Source organism: Chlamydotis macqueenii, chromosome 1, assembly GCF_036417535.1.
Source record: "Chlamydotis macqueenii isolate bChlMac1 chromosome 1, bChlMac1.mat, whole genome shotgun sequence".
Taxonomy (NCBI): Eukaryota; Metazoa; Chordata; class Aves; order Otidiformes; family Otididae; genus Chlamydotis; species Chlamydotis macqueenii.
Window position 1 is genome coordinate 48,592,198 of NC_141556.1, and position 14,848 is coordinate 48,607,045.

Sequence of the window (14,848 nt, forward strand, 5' to 3'; positions counted from 1 at the left end):
TATTTATAAAAATTGCACTATTAATTTCTAAATTTTATATCATTTATTCCTTTCTTTACAATATTTAAAAGGATTTCATTTTTCTCCCAATGAGTTATTTCCACAGTGGATATGCCTGTGGCTTATGTAGCTCATGCTTCGGTAGCGACACTTCATGTGACTTACTTTTCACTTACTGCTTAAGAGTTAGCATGGAGCAAACAGGAAAGATTTCAGAGTCTCTCCTTAGTAAGGAAGCTCAGCTCAGGCAATCCCAGTAAAGTGTACCTGCTCCACCACAGTCCTGAGGGAGAGTCAGACACCTAAAGGTCCGTCTATTTGCTGGATGCCGAATTCTTTTCTCAGCCTTTATGTCTGAAACAGTGACAAACTTCCAGGGGCTTCCCATTGTTGATCATGTGAGGTGGCAAGCTGAGAGGTGAGGGACCTATTTCTTAGTCTGTGTTAGGAAGTGCAATAGAAATACCACGGGTTCAGTGTCTGACCCATTTACTTGCAAGTTCTGATACTAGTTTTGTCTAAACTGTGTTTCTTTATTTGATCTTTCTTTCCTTGCAAGGAAGCTTGTTATACAGAAACCATAGTTGTTTGCCAGTAAAAACATCATAAAACCCCTTCCAAGTGTGTGGAAAGGAGGTTCTGGCAGCAATGGGAGGGGTGAAGGTGGAGACAGACAAAATATAGGATTAAGACTTTTCTTACTGTAATTTATATCTATAATTCCACTGACATCACAGTGTTAGCAGTAGGGCAACACTATTCCCCTTCCCATGGAGCCAGCCTGACTTTGACCATGCTCCAGGTCCAGCAGGAAAATGTTTTAAAAGATGGCTGAGCAGAACAAAACACATCCCATGGCTTCTCAGAACCAAATCCACAGTACTGTACTTCCATCGATGGTGCTGGTGAGTGAAGCAAGTGAGGAGGGTTGACACCAGTGCCCCAGCAGTGGGACGAGAGGGTGATGAGGGGCAGCACGATGCTGAGGGGCATCCCCACAGGGAGCCTCCACTCCTGCAGCCTCCTCAGGGATGGACATCCCAAATTGTTTGTCAGTGGCTGCGCCCTGATTCCTCAGTCTCCCCAGAAGGAATGGGTACTAACATCCCTGTCAGATGGGCAAAAGTCACAGTGAGCTTCCTCATGTCACCTCCTTACTCACGGCAGTGCTCAGTATGCCTCACTGCTAACTGAGCCTGGGCACAGCTTTAAGCTAATCAGATTACCTTTACAATGAGGGATGAGTAAGTGCAAAAAAAAAAAAAGTAATTTTTAACCTTCCCCTCAGTCAAAACCCCTGCTTCCAGAGATTTGCAAGGTACTCATTTTTGGAAAGAAAAAAAGCTGTTTAATGTTTGCTAACCCCACCCTGAGAGGCAAGGTGTAACATCCTTGTAACAAAAATAGGTATTATTAGCTGTTGTCTAACCCACTTGAAAGGCTTTGATGTATTCCCCTGGCACGAAGGCTTTATTGAAGAGTGCAATAAGAAAACTTTGCAGTTTAAGCATTTTCACCCTTGGGACTTAAACTTCCATTTAGGTTTTTATTTGCTACAACCCCAAAGAGCCTACAATGTCAGTGCCTGAAGAAATGAGGCTTGAGAGGTGATTATAGTTTTATGTGGAACAAGAGCTGTTATGAATCGGAAGACAGATGCTAAAAACTGAGTCAGATAAAGGTACCTACTTTGCACTTGCAAGATAGCACAACGCCTTCTGCTGTGTTGCAATCTTTTAATCTCTGTCAGCACATCTTGTACTACAAAATAAGTGTGGATCATGCATATGGATATATGGGAAATATTTATTTTAAGAACACTACAAACTGCCATACATGCATGTAAAATGTAATTAAAAGTACACCATAAAGGAACTACTTGAGGATTACAGAAGCCTGGCAGTATTGAACTGTCATATACTAAAAATATCTTGCTATCTTGCTCTAGATGACTTTCTGAATTAATTGTACAGACACCAAAACATAACCTAAATACTAGTAATGTCACCACTTCTTTCCTTTTTCTTTTCTCTGGACCAGTTCTTGAAGATTTATTCAGACTTTGAATTTATCCATCTACTGTATTTTTATCACAGATATATTTGTCTTTAGCACCAGGTTGCAAATTCATGACAAGACCTAGCCAAGGGTAAGTAAACAAGGAGAAAATCTGGAGAAGGTCATGCGTTGTGTATAGATAACCTCAGGGGGAGAGGGGGGGAACGACAGCCGTAGGGAAGTCTCTTTCTCTTTGGCTTCTTTGCACGTGCACTTAGTCGAAGGCCTGTCTCTGAGACTGGGGAAACAGCCCGCAGGCAGGACAGTATAATCCGGGGTGTTTTGTGAGCACTGCTGTGAACTCAGCCCTCAGTGGTACAGAGCCCTGATTTTGCACGGGGCATTTGATGGTAGCAGGTTTCTGAACGTGCCTCTTCTGGCTCATGAGAGTTGTTAGGTGTGGTGAGGCATGAGATGGAAGGAGCTTTGTTTGGCTACAAGGACCCCAAGTAAACTTTCTGGGTGCAAAATTAAAAAAAAAAACATATTTCTGCTACAGTTAATCTGATGATCAAGTAAATGCGATGATCAAGTAAACAGGGAGATGAGGAGGGTGAGGGGGTGTCTGCAGACATTTCATACTGCTTCTGCAGGTCAGTTCTTTACAATAAACCCCCATTTAACTGTTGCTGGCACTGGCAGACCCTTGCTACAAAATCATGCTTGTCCCAGTCTACAACAGTATTACCTGTATAGCTGATGAGATGTTAGGACATCCACATTTCACTTATCAACTGTTTCCATTTGCTAGTAACTGTGTATTCTGCATCACTTTGCTTCTCAGATGTCAGTGCAAGGGTGCTTACATATTGGGATGCCTGTGAAACAAATCTACGAAAAGTACAATGCTTCTGAAAGGTCAGAGAAAGATGTCAGTAAGATCTCACCTCTTCCTGCCCACCCATAATAGAAGACAAATGGGGATTAGTTACACTCTAAATCTGGGAAATACCAGAATAAATTTATCTGTGAATCCTTAATTTGAAGAGGGATCCTCTTTGCCTAACTCTCAGTGTATTTGTCATCATCCACATGCCCTTTTTGGTCTCTGGTGAGAAACAGGCATTTCCAAAGCATATTGCATTTTCCTCTCACAGACTCATTTGAAATGGGTCAGATAAATTGCCTTTTAGAAGTGCCTGTTTCTCTCTAGTGACTATAAAGGGAGTCTAGATGATTAGCTCAGAGACAGAAGTCTGTGCCGTAAACTTCTAAATGAGGAGTGAGGAATCTCACCCTTGTATCTATAGGACAGTCGCAGCGTTGCGCAGACCTTCACTTCCATCACCTCTCTTCTCCCAGACAAATTCAGTCGTGGCTGTGGATTATAAACAATGGTTGAAGTGTGATTCCCAGATCTCACTTTTCACTCCACAACCTTAAATTCTTCTGAACCCTCACTTCAGACACCTACAGCCTTTTCTGAATCCAGCCCTTGCAGTCTCTGCAAGCTACCATGTTACCATACTAATAAGACGAATGGCAGTCTACGCTGATGCACTATGGCCTTTCCCTTGGTAAAGTATACGTACCGTAAATTGCATTCCTTCGGAGCTGAACTTGGCAAAATATGTCGCTAATATGGCTGGGCTTCTCTGAGCTGTGCAGTAGCATTTCGTTACAGCTTTGATCAAAAGAGTTGCAAATAAGAGTTCTTTGTCCTATAAGACCAACTGTGTGTACATTTTGGAAAAAAAATATCAATGCAAACATTTTCTTTGTTTGCACTAGTATCAGTCCAGCCACTTTACTGAACTCTTACTCCTCAGTTGCAAAAAAGGCTGGATTTCTACCAGGGCAGGTGGATGTACAGAGCTAGTACAAGCATTCACATTTTCATCTACATCACACCTATGGTGATACATGTGATGTAAATTAAGGTGCCAGTGCAATAAAGCATTTAATCAATAACATTAATTTAAAGCACACAAATAGTTATATGTGTTCAATAGGAATAATCAGGAAGCATGTGAAAAAAAATGCTTTGTTGGGTTGGCATCTGTATTCTCATAAGTTAAAAAAAAAATGCAGAAGAGAACACAGAAACCTAGATATGAGGACTCCTTCTAGGGAAGGTTGAGCTCTAGCTAAGCAGTGGAAATTCATGGAAAAAGGTATCACATGATCACCCACACACTGCACACATTGTACAACAGATAGATAGTATATGGTTCCAACAAGAGATAATATAGGCAAGAAAAACTATTAGCTCATACTCAGATATTGCTAGAAATAAATAACTCCAGTGGTATGACTCACAATAATCAATCAATTACCAGTCTCTGCAAAAGCTGCATAAATAATAGTGTTATGTGCAGATACTGGAGTGTAAAGGAATATCAGCAGGGATGGAGGGTGAGATTGGATTGTGTGCATAACACGACAGGAAAGTACCACGAAAGCTGCAAGAGACATAGAGTAGTAAAAATAGACTCAGCTGATGCTGTTACCTAGAAGAAGACTAGAACTGGACAACAGATATTATGGGAACCTGTTCTCTGCAGGTAGATGCTTTTTGTCATCCTCACTTGCAGAATTATTTGCAGTCAAGTGGACATGAATCATTAATTTTACAGTGCCTGTTCATGCCGGCTTTCTCCGACTTGACATCAGCATGTTTTTACACAGGAGGATTTGCAAATCCACTTATTTTTGGTCCTGGTACCAGGAAGGTAACGCTAAGATGCTGCATACATTTCCAGAACAGAGGGCTCCAGACATATTTTGCCGTGTTTATTTATCTGTCACATACCTGTTTCAGCCTTTGTCACTTGTACTGTATGCTCAGAACAGCAGTATCACTTCAGTTTTCGGAATACAAAGATTTGTAACGCTTGATGTAGACCACCTACAAAAGGTCAAGCCACATCCTTTTCTGTTGATAGGTGTGATGATAACAAATCAAACACTTTCACACACTTTCAGAAAGGAGGATTTACTCTGACGAAATAGTGTAATAAATAAAAATAAATGCATTGAATAAAATAGTTGGGTTTTTTCAAGATGTTTGTGCTTGTCAACTTTCAACATGCCCATGTATTGCTTTTGAGCCACTCGCTGCACCCAAGATGCACAGATAAACACTCAGGTGCCTGTGGTTTTATAAGTACCTCCGGGTTCTGATGCCTGCCTTATCTGTTAGCTAAGGAGAGCTGCAAGAAACAGCGAGATGGGCAGCTTTCCTCTAGGTAAACTAGATTATAACATACGCTTCTCTCCGACAGTGGTGCTGGTGTAGTTCGGGTAGCTGTTATCTAAGACTGTGATATTACTACTGGGACATGCAAGTACCCAACTGAACGTCAGGCTGTAGCCCTGGGTGCATATTTCTCAGTGGGAGAACTAGTGAGTGTACCCAGGCCACTTGTGAGCCTCTACAGCCGCCTCTGTCGTATCAGCACAGCTGTTCACACAGATGTGCTGTGGACACGGGATCATGGTGAGAAATAGGCTTTGCTACGTGGCCGGGCAAGCACTGCCCTGGTGCAATGGAGAGGAGGGGGCAGCCGGAGGGAGAAGGAAGGGCTGGAAATAGGAGAGTGAAGATTTCTTAAAAAGCTCTGTCTGGCCGCAGTCTGACCTGCCAGAAGAGATTTAGGGCTTAGTCCTGCTGTCACTGAATGAAAAAGGAAGCCTTAAAACTTGGTCCAGTGCTAAGTAAAACGGATTAATTTTAGCAAATTTAGCGCACTCTGTATCATATTCTCCAAACAGATCAACCTTTTCTTTTCAGTAACTTGATAAATTGTCTTTTTAAGGGCAAACAGACAACAATGAAGTGTAAGAAGGAAAGGTATTAATGTAACAGCTGTTCTGTTTTCCAGAGCTATTCCTTTTTCTCTTAGGTTGTCATCAGCTACTTTTGGTGTGAAATTAAAGAGAGGCTGGTAAACAGCTGCTGATACATGCAATATGCTACATGCAGCAAGAATGCACATCATGAGTCATCCACGCTCTGTTTTGTCATGTTGGTATTTCTCTTCAACTGTGCCCAAACGATTATTTTTTAAAAAAAAAAAATTCCTGCACTCCCCATAAAACCCCAAAGCATATTTTTTCAAGGGAAAAAATAATTCCTGAAAATGTCAAGTGTTTGCTCAGGCTCTGATCCAACTCAATACTAAAACCCTTTTTAAAGTCAACTGCATCCCAAATAGCCTGTTCCTCTTGTTAATCCAGACCTTGTAATGGAAATTCTAGCAGAGCTGTAACTATTACTAATGCACTTAATACATTAGGAGCTCAATTTTGAATGCCTTGAGCACTTAGTCCCCCTGCTAAAGTGGATCAGAGCTGTGGTGGTGTAGCATAACAGGGGCAGTCCCATAGTCTTTGTGACCTTTTGTGAGCATCTGAAAGAGATTGCATTTAATGATTTTAAAATGTCAAGGCCCATTTCAGGCAAAAAGAAAGAAATCAAATTGGGTTTCTGGACTGTGTAAGCTTTTGAAACGAATCCACAGACATCCTCAGACATAAAACACTGGGCTGAAATATCATGGAGGCTGAATGCATTATACTTCAGAACCAGGTCTCAGAGACAGTAATTTCAAAATCCAGGCCTGCAGAATAATAATCTTACAGCACATGCCCGCCATAATTTGCTTTTTCATTCATTCTGAATTACCTCAGCACAACCGAGTAATTCATCAGTGCATAAAGCATGCAGAGACTGGAAGTGTGAATTATGCATGAAGGATTATTTTGCTCTGATGTTCTGCTGGATGTGTATGTTTGTGCAGTGTACATTTGTGCAGCATGCACTGGAAAGCTGCACTAACAGCCTGTGATGCCTGGGTGTTGGTTTGTGGAACATACTGGGTCTTGTGTTGTTTGAATGCATAGTCAACTGTGATATGACGCTAGCGAGAAAACTGCACCAACAATATAAATAAATGATGGCTTTAAAATATGAATTATGCCATAAATAAATGATCTCTGCTTCCTCACATTCTGTAGGACGCTAGTTAACCAAATGTATTATTCACTTTCCATAGCCAGCCTGACCAAACAAGGTTGTTTCCTGACACAGACAGATCCACCAAAGAGTGCACACTTGTCATGTAACCAGTAATAAAATACGTGTTGATGACATAATTTGTCTGGCTGGTTCTGGCATGTCTCAGGTTTGAATGAAGCTCTCTTGGGATTTAAAATAAAGATGCAGAATTAGACTTCTGAAGAAGGAATCCAAGTTAATCATTATAATGAAAAACAATAATGAGAAGTCATTTCTGATGCATTATATAATAATCATGTAATAACATGTTAAGATGAAACTAAAGCTACAGGCATATATTGGTTGATGTGAGTGCCTATTAACTTTTCAAGAACACTGGCAATGAAAGCAATAGAAAACACAGGAAATGTAGAATTAACGTTACTTCTTTAATAAGATAGCTTGACCATCTTAATTGTAGAGCTGGTTGAAGAATAGAACTAATGTGTGAAACATCTTTAAAAGTTCATAATTATTTTTATTTTATAAACTCTTTAGGACATTATATTTTATATTATTTTATAACTATATGAAGATATTACTTGATTTAGCAAATTTCTGACTTTTGTTGCTTTGTCTGGCATTTTTCCTTTTTCACTTCCACCCTGGAAAGCAAGATGATTCACACAGAGAAGGAAAAGACAGCAAGTACATTTTTCTATATTTGGTTGATAACAGCATTTAGAAATGAAAGAAGGTAATTTCAGGTTAAAAACATCCTTTTTCACAAAAGCCTCAGCATACTTTATCTAATTCTGACCTTCTGATTATATCTTGTAAGAAAAAAATTCTGTTAGCTTTTCCGGTCATATTTCAAGTCACTATCTTGACCTAAGAATTAGTAATGCCAATTCTAAGGGTAAAATATCTACGTAAATTTTACAGAGTGGAAAACATTTCAATTTTAGCAGTAAAAAAGTTGCAGCTTTAACCATTCAGCTGCTATTTTCATTCACCTATTCTGCTTAAAAACAAGTCACCTATTCTTTATTGAAAACAATATTGATAGCTGTATCTTTAATCTGCTGTGTAGTTTACTCCTAAATTTTAGACCCAGATACTTATTGGGAAAAAAAAAAAATACAAACTCCCAGTTTATATGGTGCTGGGATCACTGCCAAAGGTAAAACTAATTCATGAGGGAATACATGAGACATGTTGGAAAAAACAAGAGCAGAAACCAGCAGCAGTCCCCAGGCTGCCACTTCCAAACCTGCAAGGTGCAGGAAAAAATATCCATAGGATATGTACCAGTCCATGATGACAGCTACCACAAATAACTCATTGCTCATGTGCTACCCTCAGGAACACAAGTAACCCTGTGTTTGAAACACAGCCATTTCCCGAAAGCTCTGGTGCGGTCACTCACTGCAGGAATCACTGATGGATGGTCACCCTGCCCATGAAGGTCACTGCAGACCAAGATAAACACCTCAGTACTATAGTGGTAAGGCAGATGGTCCTGTACTGTTGCCACTTTCAACAGGCAGGAAAGGGATTACTGTGAGAAAAGGGGACACAGAGATCATCCCCCACAAATACCCACATCAGCAGTTGTTGACTGTGGTGGTGCTTCCTGAATGGGGACCAGAGATAGAGACTATTGCACTGTTTTCACCATCACCCCCAAAATAACTGCCAAGTAGTTTAACAAATGCCAGACTCTTGCCTATTTTTAGTTATTTAAGGCAAAGTAAGTCTCATCATCTATCACAGCCTTTTCAGTAGGGTAAGCTGCAGGCTCTGGGGTAGAATTTGTTTCACATGCTTTTAGCTATCTGGAAGTCATGAGGCTAGTGTAAGCTACCTGCCTAGCTTCCAGCCTATAATCAATGAACAGACATGGACATATCCAGGGACTGATTCCTCCTGCTTATATTGACCATCTATGATCAGCTGGAGGTACCCTTCTTAGCTTAGACCTAATCTCTAATGTTTGCATTCCTATAGATAGGCTGACTAAATTCCCGCTCTTAAAACCCAGGCTGGATTTCAGAAACAAACAAAAAAAAAAAAAAACCAGAACCCAGCATAAAAGTAAACAAAAACCCCGAGCTGATTGTGAGTCCTTGCAAAAATCTATAATGTACCTTCTTTATTCCCTGGGCTACTATGTTTTGTGAAAATTTCTAGGAATCATTCTATGATGTTAAAGGTAATAAGTACTTCTAAAAATAGGTATGGCAGAAATAATTCTCTGAGTCTTACACTACACATCTGAGCTCTGAAAGGGTTTTGTTTTTCTCCGACAGGTCCCCTAGCAAGGACTGACATTACACTGATTGCCCCAGTGCAGAGAAGTCAAGCAGCTTCCTCCCTCTCCCTGCAGCCGAGGACAGAGCTATCGTTTGGCTGCAAACACGGAGGACGTTGCTGCTTCCGATGCTGAAAAGAAGCTGTGATGTATGCTGGCAAGATTAAATTCTGCTCTAATTCCCCTATGCTCTAGTTAGGCCTATGAGAGGAGCCTGTGTTTGCTCTTCCTACAGGTATGATGTGAGCTGTTGTACATTGTGTTCTTGTCTCATCTCCATGTTCATAATATTTCTATCAGCTGCCACTGGAGTGCACAAGTCCCCAGCGCTCACGACCCTCAGCACACCAGCCCCTCCATCATTTAAATTCAGAGGTGGTAACACTCTTGCAAAAAATCAACAGGTTTTAATAGGTATTTCCTGAGGTTTATTAAGTATCAAACAGAACTGAGACATCCCCTTATTGTTTATATCTGCTGTCAATACTGCTTGCCTTTATTTTTTTTTATTAAACTAAAGCAGATGTGAGTTAGTCACCAGCAGACTTCTCACTGAAACAATGCTCACTGCCTCTTTTGTGGATTGCGTAGGAAGGCTGCGATAAACACTTCACATTGCATTGCCCATCAGTTGCTGCCGTTGTTACTAATGAAATACTAGTGATCTAATAATGCAGTTGTAAGTCTAATTTACCTCTCAGGTTTCGACATTCACTGAATAAAACAGCATTCTGAGAAACCAGTTCCACTGAGCCGAGACAATTTTCTCCAGCTGAAGGTCTGCCCTCCCTACTCTTGAGGTAGATTTGGACTTGAAAAAGGAGCTGTCTGGCTAATACAAGCATACTCTGTAGCCTTTGTCAAAACAGTTTTTATTCTCATCCGATGCAAACCTCAGGCATTATTATAGGGTTTCATGGAACAGATGTTCTTGAATTTGCATAATGACAGACAGACTGCCTTTTCTTTATGAAAGGTCACTAAAAACCAGTGCTACTGTTCAGCCAGTCCTGCTTTCATTAAGCAATTTCAGGACAAAACTGCTTTGTCTTCACTTACTGTTTTCATGACCACTGCTTTACATACTTTAATCGGACAAAATTAAGGCCAAATCGTTGGCTTATGTCACACCACATGGCTGTCTAGCTTCCCCTAATTCCTAAACACTGGGCATTCTTGTATGATTGTCCAAATAACAGGATCAAATCCTCAGCTGCTGTAAGACACAGTAACTCCAGTGGCACTGGTGAAGCTCCCTTGGTTGATGCTGGCTAAGGGAACAAGCTCTTCAAGAAAATATCCCAAAACTGGATGCTTGGCCTCCATTTAAATTCACTTCTTTATTTATTGGGTGGGGATTTTTTGCACCAATAAAATTAAATTTACATGAAATTTCTAAGCAGAATTACTATTTCTCATAAAGTTGATTTCTACTTAACAGCATGTATCCCCATGTATAAGCAAGCTGTTCTTTAATTTGTGATTTGTGTGGGCACATCAAATAGCTGATGGAAAAGTTTTAAATCTCCTACATCTAATGTCTCAATGACAGACAAATTCTATCATGGAGATCCCCAAAGAGTAGTGCATGTTTGCCTTCAAGGCAAAAACTGAACTTTGCATTCTAGTCAGCATGCAGCTGGACCATTACTGAGAAAGATGATAGACAGCAAGAGTACTCATAGAAGGGCTCTGGGAGGAGCAAAACCAAGATAAATGAGCCGCATTGCACTATGCAGTACTATCAAGTCATACCGAGATGCCTGAGAGAGGGGAGGGAAACCCTTTGCGTAAATAAAATATGGAAATAAACACAATTTCAGCCTATTAAATCCCTCAAATGACCAAATAATGGATTGTGAACCACAAAGTTACATAATTTGTTTTTCTAAATAGCATAGTGTCAATTTTCAGTGAGATAGGCAGTTTTCTACTACATGTTTCCTTTTTCCCCAAATTGCACACTTGTTTTTGCTGTTATACTACCCAGAACTAGATGATGATGTTAAAAATTATCTCTTGCTTGTATTTTAGATTAATTTAATACAACTAAAAGAACTAATGGCTGGCTTCTACACATGCAACTGCACAGGAGCAGAGAACAAAGCACATGCTATTAGATTTAGATAGATCCTGCCGAGTCTCTTTTAGAGAAGAAAAGAGGGGGAGGAAGAAAGCAGATCTGGTCCTTGGGTTGCTGGACAATAATTTGGAGGGAACTATATTTTAAGCAGAAGAAAGAAGGTGAATCTGGACATGCTGTCCCACCTTTCTTCAATTGTCAATCCAACTAGGCTGAGATGAGAGGACTAGTGCAAGCTGAAGCGGACACTGTCCCTCAGGGCACATAAACACAAAACAGCTTCTTTTGTTTTCACTGAAGACCAGTCCCACCAGGCTATGGGGAGCCTGGACTTTCCTCTCCTTTTTTCACATCAGACAGTATAGTTCTGGTGATCTGAACTGGGACAATTAGTGATAATTCAGGGAAGGCAGCTGGGTCATCTTATGCGTGGAAGGAGATGGGACACACAGCTCCCTTTCCAAGTGTAACTCGAGAGGAGGAAGTTCAAATAACTTGGTTTTGTTTTTTTTTTTCTCAGCCAACGGTAAAAACTGTGGCACAATTATGCATCAGCCAGAGAACTTGAAAACCCTGTTCTTTGCTCAAACACCATGTTTCCTTTTGTAACATCCCTTTTGATAGCTCTTCACTTCTCAGACTTGTAAAGTTCACACCAGTGAGGCTCAGAGTGAAGCTCTCTCCTCCGAATTATGCTTTTTTCACCCTTCCACAGCCATTCTTTTCTCTTTACTGTTCACCTCTATTCTAACAAGGCTCCAAGCAACCTTCAAATTCAGTTCCAGGAATGGATGATGAATAGCGCTGAAGTCTAAAGCTCTGCCTGGTTTAGGTTTAAATTCTCTAAGAGGTTTGCCTTTCCTTCAACCTCATATCCTGACAGATCATCATGAACATTGACATTGGAGTCAGGTGAGTTATATACAACTCTGTGTGATGAGGTGCTGCTGGGAAAGTCTTTTCTTAGATTAATATGTGAGATTTGCTTCTATTCCTATCCAATGCATCAGAATTTTTTAACCTTCAGGGAAAGTTGCAAAGCTATTCAGAGATAAAGAACTCCAGACGATAACAGTAAGTGAGACTACTAGTGATAGGACCAAATTTCCATTGCCTTTTAGCTTCAAAAGTCCATGTGAATGCAGCACAGCCCCATTACCTGAACACTGACAGATCACAAACGGAGTGAGACTGACCTTCAGGCTGGGAAGCGTGATGGACACCCACAAACACCCCGCAGCAATGGGGCTGGCCACTGGGCAAAACCAAAGGAGGATGATGAACAGTGGAAGACGGAGATGCAAAGGAGCAGATTTGCTGCCTAGCACCTCACAGGCAATGTCCTTGTCTCTACTGGAAGCACTGCAGGAGTGATGGCTTCTTCTGTCCATATTTTCTGCATGAGTTGCCATTTGTTGGCTTGGTAAAAGATCAGACTGTAGCAGCAGCTAGTCAGTCTATAGAAATTAATAATATAAATTGCTTACACTTAGGCCTTGACAAAGAGGAATGAAGACATATCTATTTACAAGAAATTTCCCAAAGTTCCTTAACTCATGCAATATGTATCTTGCTTAAAAGTACATAAATGCACATTAAGCCAACCTACTTTGTACTCACTTAGCAGAATTTTAATATAGGATGCTATATAAAACTATTCTACAGTTTCACAGTCATTTAAGGATAATTTACACTGTTCATAAATGTTTGACTGTTTATTCCTTACAGCAAGTACAGGTTGCACTTGTTCTTCAAGTACAAGTTGAATTTGTTTGTGCTACTAATAAAATAGATTCCAATAATAGATCATTCGCTTACATGATAACATAGGAGGTGGAAAACCTTAGGATTTTCTGGTTTCTTGTTTAAAAGGCTGATATAGTAGATGGGAAACTGAAATTAACTTCAAAGTTTTAGATTAAATTATCATTGCCTATTAGATGATGAGCTTGTTTCCCTCCAGTATCTGTTTCCTGATTTTTCTTTCCTATTAAAAGGCTCTTACAAAGTACAAGATAGGAAGCCTGTGACTGCCAGTCCTCCTCACAGATAAAATATTTCATTTTGTCATGTTTCCAAATAGTATTTTCTAGTAGGTCAGACAATATTATTGAAAAAATACATGTTTCAAGATTTGACTTGTCTGTTTTTATTTCTTTAAAATTGTATCTGTTGACCTAGCAGCAAATATTATCTCTGTTTATAAACTTAGTCTTTCTTATACTCTGAAATCCTCATGGTTACTGTAATAAAACAGACATCTCATTTCAGAAATAAAACAATGATGGGAATTAAGCCTTTTTATTGATTAACCCTGGTGAACAAAAGAAGACATTCTTCTGTTTTAGTGAACTCATTCACATTTATCGCTAATAAATAAGTTGTTCCAAGACATAAGCACAATCCTGTAATATGGTAATGTATTTTCAGCATGTGGAAAATTCCTATTTTCTGTTGTGTGAAAGAAAGCTGAAAGCTACAGTACGGCTAAGTAAAACATTCGTCTTTACTATCATTACAATTTTCTTTTGTTACTGGTTTTTAAAAGTACCAAATCTACACGAGATATGTCAGCATTTGACAATAGAAGAGGCAAAAAGCCAACTCCAGACAACTATACCATAAGAAATCTGTGCTCTTATTATCCTGTTGAAAAATTTCCTAGCCAGAGAAACTATTTTTTTTTTCCCCAGGAGTCAGCATGCATTCTCTCATTCCCTTACTGTTCAGCTCTGCCTTCTTTTGATGCCTGAAATTGGACTCTACGCTAGTTTTTAGGCTGCAGATCCCTTACTTATGAGTGCCAGAAAAATTCTGAGGAATTTAAAAACTACCCTGTCCACTGGCAGAAGAAAATGGAAGTGAAAACAATTATTTACATTTTCACCATATGGCAGATGATCTCACAAGTTCAATCCCTGTAGGGCAAATATGAGTTTAAATTTTCCAAACCACACTTTTCCAGGATATCAGCTGACTGTAGGTTCCTATTTCAACTACTGAATCTGTGCCTGTTTTCCACAATGCCGATGTCCCTTTGAAATCAAGCCCCTATAAAATTGCTTAAATATGAATTGCAGAAATTTGATTTTAGACACACAGACGAAATGTCTTAGAATTTGCTCATAATGCACATTAAGATCTAACTTTTAAGAGTCTTCTACAGTTACTAGACATAAGATTCACTACTTAAAAAGTAAAAAAAAAAAATAAACTATTTGTCACCTCTCAAAAGCTGACTATCTGCAGAAGGATAAGCATGGTACATGAATGTAACTGAAGCAAAGCCTTTTGCCAGTAGCTGTGGAGGCTGGGCAACATAGATAAAGAAAAAGATTTGGCATAACCTCAAATTCATCACTGAGCTCTTGTTGAGATTTGGAGGAGAGGAAGCTATGCGACAGGCTTGCCTGGTTACTCATTTTACTAACAATGACTGCAGGTATATTCAGTC

At 39.8% G+C, this 14,848-nt stretch overlaps 1 long non-coding RNA gene across 1 annotated transcript; it reads left to right on the forward strand.

Moving 5' to 3' along the window:
• Window positions 1-8,367: 8,367 nt before the first annotated feature.
• LOC147602021 (uncharacterized) lies at window positions 8,368-11,484 on the forward strand. The gene is made up of 3 exons (XR_015257576.1): window positions 8,368-8,504; window positions 9,310-9,460; window positions 11,346-11,484. It is a non-coding gene; the product is annotated as an uncharacterized LOC147602021 (long non-coding RNA).
• Window positions 11,485-14,848: the final 3,364 nt, after the last annotated feature.